This window comes from Pundamilia nyererei, unplaced genomic scaffold (assembly GCF_000239375.1).
Source record: "Pundamilia nyererei isolate P.nyererei 1_Seehausen unplaced genomic scaffold, PunNye1.0 scaffold00133, whole genome shotgun sequence".
Taxonomy (NCBI): Eukaryota; Metazoa; Chordata; class Actinopteri; order Cichliformes; family Cichlidae; genus Pundamilia; species Pundamilia nyererei.
This window is the reverse complement of record NW_005187534.1, coordinates 1,124,050-1,132,381: the sequence shown is the minus strand read 5'-3', so window position 1 is coordinate 1,132,381 and position 8,332 is coordinate 1,124,050.

Here is an 8,332-nt window from a genome sequence, read left to right as displayed (position 1 = left end):
CAGCGAGGTGCTGAGGCTCGGGGCTTCATTAAGTGAACTCATGAAGTGTGTGAGAGGTCAAAGCCCACGCAGCGCTGCCTAATAAGACCACCACCCCTCTCAGACACTGGGCCTGTCAGTTAGCATCTCAGACCTCCTTACTGGTCTTCTGTTCCGCACCAGTAAGCCTGCCTGGTAGCAGCTAACCAAAGAGCTGTGTGTGTGTGTGTGTGTGTGTGTGTGTGTGTGTGTGTGTGTGTGTGTGTGTGTGTGTGTGTGTGTTACTGCACGTTCACAGTAAAAGATCTGATCTGATTGACGCTAATGTTGTCGACTCTTTACTGGATCTTTCTGCACGTCCACTTTATCCCTACTGGCACTACTTCCAGGGTCGATGGAGGGCAGAGCTGGGACAAAAAAATCAGCCCTGGCATTTTATATATAAATTATATATAATGCATACACATATTATGCATATACTTCAATTTGTTTGATTATAGATATTGAAACAGGGTTTTATCAGGTTGTTGGGTAAAGCTACACTTTAGCTGTTAGCAGTGGCTCGTGGTGAAAGCAGTCATTCCTTGAATCTCTCCGCTCTCCATGGATCTACTTTCTTACCACATTAATTTCACGTCCTCCTCCTGTGAGGCCTGGTTACTCATTGCTGGTACTACTGTTCACGGTGCAGCTAACATATTAATGCTGCCCCATCTATTTAAATATATCGGCCTGTGAGTCATTGATGCAGGAGGCTCAAAGTGGTAAACATCCTCACCGAAGTTTGCAGATTTGTAATGCACACTTCAGCGCGCCATCTTTTAGTGACAACTGCATCAGTGTTAGAGTGGGAGACTCGTGCGGGTGGCTCAGGAGGTTTGTGGTCAGTGGTTTGATCCCTGCTTCTTTAGAAAGGAACAAAGCACTCTGTGAATGTGGCTTGTAGTAAAGCAGTTAAAGCAGACAACAAACTCTTACATTCATTAAACTGAGTCCACCTGCCACTTTTTCTCCAAACTTTATGACGTCATTGTAGAAGAGTAGAGTTTTTTGTTTTTGTGAATCCCGCCAGCCCCCTCTTCATTATTTATTTGTACCTCCAGTGTCCCTAATGCTCCGTCATACATGCTAATATTTTGATATGAATCTTTTGCAGTGTTTCAAACACTGAGGTTCGCGTCTGCGTTTCCACAGATGCCTCTGAGACATGTGAACGCTGTCGTCTAATGAAAGGCTCCGACATGTTTTCCTGTCACAGCAGAGACGCGTTCAGCCTGATCAGCAATCTGTGTGTTCATCTTGTTAAAACATCAACACTTAAAGTGCTGCTGCCTGTTTCCGGGCCTGTGTGTGTGTGTGTGTGTGTGTGTGTGTGTGTGTGTGAGAGCTTAGATATCTGAGTGAGTAAATCACGCAGCAGCTCTGTGATCAGCTCTGTCACTGACCACACACACAAACCATACTAACATGAGTAAAAGCCTAAACACACACTCACACACACTCACACACACACTCACGCAGGCCCGGCTGTCTCTGCTCTGTCAGTAGCTGGCAGCCCCTCTCTCTTCCCAACTTGAAGCTGATGAAAGCGGCGAGGCGGTTGGCGTGACTGCAGCGGTGGCAGCGGGTGAGGAGAAGCCGTCATTAAGTGCTACAGCTTGTTTCCACAACAACATGTCAGAGATTATTATAAGGTGTCACTTCCTGGTTTGGCATCCGTGCAGCAACTGAAGCTACGGAGGAGGAAGAGGAGGAAGAGGTGGGCTGCTTTAGGTTGACAAGTTTGGAACAACAAATACACAACGGCGGCGGCAGGAAGTCTTCTCAGACCCGTCTGGATTTGGAGCTTCTCTTACACAATCCCTCACTTCTCTGACTCCCTCTGCTCCTACAGATACTTTCACTTGATATGTTTCTATTTATTGAAGAGAAGCAGTTCACTAAAAGTGTCCTCTGCAAACAGAAGACACTTGTCCACGCCTTTATGACCACAGTGCACGATCTTTTGATGGCTGCTTCCAGCAGGTAAACACACCAGGCCACAGGACCATCTCAAACTGGTTTCTTGAACATGACACAGAGTTCAGGGTTCATCTGAAATGAGCACCTCTGAGATGTGGTGGAACGGGAGATTCCCATCATGGATGCAAATCTACCGTAGCTGTGCGATGTTGTCGCGTCAACATGGACCAAAATGTCTGAGGAATGTTTCCATCACCTTGTTGAATCTGTGCCATAAAGAATTAAAGCAGCTCTGAAGGAAAAGGCGGGGCCAACATGCCACTAACAAAGATGTGTCACTTTTAGGGCCAGCGCTGGTTTCACTGACCAATCATTTTCACCAACAACTTTTTATTCTGACTAAAAACAAGACAATAACTAAACAGAAATAACGCACAAGAGGAAATTCTATGATGAAATGAATTGACACTCAGTCGTTTTGCTGAACTGTCTTTTATGTGTTGACACAGCGAAAGGTTTGAGTTCGGGGCCTTGAATGAGTCATGGGTCAGCGTTGAGTAGTTCCTCTGAAAAGGGGCTTCACTGCTGAAAGTGAGTGATAAAGCAGCCACAGAGAAGCCTGGGGAACGATTCCTCCACACCACTTTCAAACCAAGGACGTCTGCCTCCTTGAACAACATATACTAAGTATGTGGGGGCAGCTCAAGACTTTTGCACAGTACTTTATGGTATATGAGAAAATAATTGTGCAGCTTTGTTAGACCATTTCTTCTCGTCATCGAAGTGAAACACGTGCATCTCCTCTGTCCCTGCACTTTGTTCCTCTCTGTTCTCATCAGCAGCAGCTCTATTATTTACAGTAGCCTCCCTTCATCTCGCCTCCTCCTCTTCCTCCTCTCTCCATTCTTCAGAGGGGCATAACCTTCACTAATCCGCCACCCGGCGCTGGTCCCGTCCCTCGTTCGCTCTTCTCGTTCGTGCACAAGAAGAATACCGGCTCCTCTTCCCTCTGTTTTTCTTCCTCATTCTGTTTTTGCTGCTGTGGGGTGAACAGCAGGTCAGCCCTATTAGCCTTTTTTTCACTGTTAGCGGCCCGCTAAACAGGACAAGCTTTTATTTCATTCACAAAAAGAGACACACAAATAAACCAGGCAGGCACAAGCTGTACTCCGACAAGCTAACTCGGCCCTCTCTTTTGTGCTGTTTTTACTCAGATTACACGCTGACCTTTTATCTTTCCCCTTCCTGTTTTTTTTCCCTGACTGCTTTATGTCTTTTGCAGTTTCTTTCTTTCTTTGCATTTAATAAGACAGAAACAGAGTTAAACCAAAGGATCATGGTACGATAATAATCAGCTCTTATGCTCTGGGTTTTGTCTAGTAAAAACATAGAGTGTATAAAAAGATCAACATGAAAAGTTAAACCAATGTGCAGTACCACCGAGGGCCACTAGGTGCTGCTTGAAAAGTAGATTTTTAATCCTCCAATGTATTTAAACCATGTCCAGCTGAGCAACTGTCTGACTTGTTGGATGTGTATGATACGGATGCTACAAAAATATTAATTTGTTCAAAATTGTCATTCAGTTCTTCACTCCCATTGGTCCAGAGGTGCAGCTCAGCGATCCTGCCTCAAGTGGACATTTGAGGAACTGCAGCTTTCAGCTTACTTTTCAGGTTGGGACTTGATGATTGGCTGCCCCTCGTAAGCAGGTGGGTGGGGCTTCTGAGTGAAGGGATCACTTCTACACAGAGGTGTAGATTTTAATTTAGTGATTAAAGCAATAAAATCATAAGTGCAGTTTTATGTCTTTTGCAGTTTTTTCTTTCTTTGCGTCTGTAAAACCCTTTCATTCAGATTTTATCTAAATAGTACAAATCAGCAGCACGGTGGCACGGTGGTTAGCACTGTTGCCGCACAGCAAGAAGGTCCTGAGTTCAATTCCACCATCAGGCCGGGGTCTTTCTGTGTGGAGCATGTTCTCCCCGTGTTTGCGTGGGTTCCCTCCGGGTACTCCGGCTTCCTCCCACCGTCCAAAGACATGCAGTTTGTGGGGATAGGTTAATTGATTAATCCAAATTGTCACTAGGTGTGAATGTGCGAGTGAGTGTGAATGGTTGTCTGTCCTTGTGTGTTAGCCCTGCGACAGACTGGTGACCTGTCCAGGGTGTACCCCGCCTTTCGCCCTATGACAGCTGGGATAGGCTCCAGTGCCCCCGCGACCCTGAAAAGGATAAGCGGACGCGAATGGATGGATAGTACAAATCAGTTTGGCTTTAAATTTGTCACTAGAGTCAGATGTACACATTTAATCGGGTTGTTACAACAAGCAAAAGAGAATCAGTCCGCTTCTCTTCAGAAGTCATAATCAACTCTCCAACTGGCATGTTAAAGACTATTTATTTAAACATTCAGAACTTGCTGAAATTTTACCTGGGGTGTCATTTTTCGTTTTTAATTAATTTAATCAGACATTTCCAACACAAACTGATGCAGAAAAAACTCAAAATAGTCTTAGCCAGCGTCAAACGTGCACCAACTTCAATATTTGAAACCTTTGGTCATGTTCTTTGATGGGTTTTTCGCTTTTATAGTGAAAAGACCACAGAAAGAAGAGATCAAGGCTGGACCAAGTAAACGACAGGGAATGGCCTGAGGGCCAACCTGCACCTGCATGAACCTTTCAGCAGGTGAGTCTCCTGAGCTAGAGGTGCCGTTTAATATGTATATGAAACAGTGGAACAGGAAGTATAAGACAGGAAATAAAGAAAAGCACAGTTAGTTTGTGCTCCTTTAAAAAAAAATAAAACTGAGTAGATCTTAGGTCTCAAAGAAGAGTCGCCTCTCATATCCAATCAGGCTTGAAGTGCCACTTTCTAGCCCCGCCCCTTATCCAACTGAGGTCATTTCTGTCTCCAGCAAAGCGGAAATGTTCAACTTTTACAAAAATGATTTAAAATGATTTGTAATAATTTAACATCCAACGTCTGCAAAATAATGGAGAGAATGATAAATGAAAGATTAGTGTTCTATGTAGAAAAGAAAGGATATTTGGCTCAGTATCAGAGTGGTTTCAGAAGAGGGAGGGGCACAATGGATCCAGCTTTATGTTTAGAACATGAGATAAGGAAGGCACAAGTAAGGAGAGTGTGCTGGCGGTCTTTTTTGATATAGAGAAAGTGTATGATATATGATATGATATGATGTGGAGGGAAGGTCTATTAATAAAAATGAGGGAAATGGGTATAAATGGTCGAAGGTTCAGATGGATTAAGGATTTTTTGGAAGGCCGAGGAATAATAGTGAGGATTGGGAGGAATTATTCGGAGAGTTTGCCAATAGAAAATGGAACGTGACAAGGAAGCATAGTTAGCCCGTTATTGTTTCCACTGCTGATTAATGATGCGTTTAAGAACATAGAGGGTGGGATGGGTTTTCACTTTTTGCAGACGATGGGGCGATGTGGGCACGAGGACGACGGTTAGACTTTTTGGTAAAGAAAGTACAGGCGGCAATCGCAGAAACAGCTGATAAGACTAAATAATGGTTTTTACAAGAAAAAGAGTTGGTGTTGACATCAGGGTCAGGTTATATGGACAAGCATTAGAAAGGGTAAAAAAAATTTAAGTTTTGGGGTTGTGGTTTGATGAAAGGGTGACATGGACTGTACATATTCAGAAAATAATAGACAAATGCAAGAAAGTGTTGAATATGATGAGGTGCTTAGTGGGAACTGACTGGGGGGCTGATAGGAAATCTTTAAAAGCTTTATATACTGGGTTGATTAGGTCAGTATTGGATTATGTATAGTATATAATTCTGCTGCCAGAACAAGTCTTCGTAAGTTGGATAGTATCCAATATCAGGCACTAAGACTTTGCTCAGGCGCATTCAAGACAACATCTGCAGCAGCACTACAGGTAGAAATGGGGGAAATGCCATTACAACTAAGAAGAGAGCAACTGACATTGAATTACTGGGCAAGTTTACAAGGACATGGTCAGGAACATCCGACAAAAACTGTTTTCCAACCGTGCTGGGAAAAAGAGAAAACGCAATTGAAAAGCTTTGGGTGGACAGTGGGACAGAAAGCACCTGAACTTAATCTGGACAAGATCAAGATAAGTCAAACAGCACCGTTGCCTACAACACCACCATGGATGCTCCCTGATGCAGTAGCAGATTTCACATTGTTAAACAAAAAGAACAAGGAGAGGGGTTTCTCTTAAATTCACATACAGCACAGGAATATATTAATCAGTATTATAGTCAAAATCTACACAGATGCATCAAAGAATACAGCCAACCAAAGTGGGATAGCCTTTATTGTTCCTGAATTTAATATCAAGGTAGGGAGTGTGAAATGGTTTCAGTATTGTTAGCAGTCCAGTGGATTGAAGAAACAAAACCACTAAGATCTGTTATATGTTCAGACTCGAGCTCGTCACTGGCCAGTCTGCAAGACTGTCACTCAGACTGCAGACTGACATTCTGATACAGATCCAGCAAACATTGTTCAGACTTGTTATGATGGGGCTTATGGTCACATTCGTATGGGTACCAGCGCATCATGGAGGTAAAGGAAATAGATAGGACAGCAAAAGTCGCAACAAGGAGACCGATGGTAGGTATGGTTATTAGTGTGAGTAGGACGGAGATCAAGAGCAGAATACGATACAAAATGAAGGAAAGGTGGCAAAAGCAATAGGAGGAGGAGAGGAAAGGGCGATGGTTTTATAAAATCCAAAGGAAGGTGGGGGAAATGAGAAGTACAGGAAGAACCAGGAGAGAGGAGACGATTATATCTCGACTGAGATTCGGACACACTGGTTTAAATAGCACATTGTTTTAATAGGTAAACACTGTACAGGGGAGTGTGGCTGCAGCAGGGAACAGGAAACAATAGAACATGTTTTATTGACTTGTCAGAGGTTTGATATTGAAAGGAGACAACTGCTCAAAAAGCTGGACGATATGGACGTGAAGTTGGCCTTGATTGATTTGTTTCGCACCACCTCTGTAGGTGAAAGTTATCGGGCTGTATTTTGGTTTTTAAGGCAGACCCATTTGTTCGAGAGGCTTTAAAACATTTTATTTTGTCATGTTGGTCCAACTCCACACCAGTTGGTGGCGGTAATGCACCATTTTGCTGTTTGCCAACCGCCAGTAAACCCTGTACAGAAGAAGAATTTGTAATAATGGCAGCTTGACTTCTGGAGTGCATCTCTTAATGTTTGGGTAAGTCGTGTTTTGCTTCTTTTGCTTTTTTCCCAGGTGCTTCCTGTAGACAGGCAGGTAATTAGCATGAGGCTAGCTGTGAGGAGGCCCTGCCAGGAGGTCTCCATTTCCAGCTTTTAGGGGATTGCTTTGATGGCATTGTCTAAGAGGCGGATCTCTGTGACCTGGAAGGGGAAGTTGGAGGTGGCTGAGGATCCTCCAGCGTGCACGCAGGCCTGGCAGGTAGATTGATTTGCTGAGCAAGTAGCTGCTTACATTACTCATTTAGCATTAACTTAGCTTTGATAGCCAGTGTTAGCTTAACCCTCTGCTTAACTTGTGGTTCACTTCAACCACCCTGTGATTTTTAGTTGCCTGATCACCTGTCCAGGTGTTTTTTCGGTGCCAGAATTTGCTTGTGTTTGATCTCAGCTGTGGTCAGAGCAGCTGATCTTACCTTTTAAACTTCATCTGTAGTTGTGAATCACTGTTTCTTATGAAACAGCTGCTTATTCTCTCCCCCCCCCCACACACACACACACCTTTTTGTTTGTTTGAGGTCTGACTGGATCTTCTTACTGTGTCTATTTTTATGCTAAGGTTTAATGGAGGTTTCTCATCTTGTTGAAATAAGAAGAGAAAATGCTCTCAATTATGGGGACAGTCAAATGGTCCATTTATGTTTGATGTGTGTTTTACATTTGTCTGGCTGTTAATAAAGTTAGCGCGCTCTAGGGGGCGTATGCGTTCATCAAAATGGCCGAAGGCTGATGTGTATTTTTTCCTCCCTAGAATATCGCCGGCGAAGTTTGCCATGCACGTCAGTTTCTACTGCGCATTTTCATACTTCTGCCAACACATCTTCACCTGGTTTGTAGAATAGAAGAAGAGTCCTGGGATAGGATTTCCCCTCTGCAGCAAATCAAGGCTTCATTACTGTAAGTACCTGCATTAAATATTTTGTCTGCAGTACCTTCACATGTATGCTGCTCAAAGAGCTTCATACAACCAAAGGAAGGAGATCGAGCACACAAGCTGTGAACTGAGCTCCTCTGAGGGGAGTCTGGACTCTCTCGTCCCTCCTTAGAACCACCTAAGTTTATGAGGTGGGTTAGGTACTAGAGCAGGGCGATATGACCAAAAATATTTATCACGATATACATTTGAAAATTTG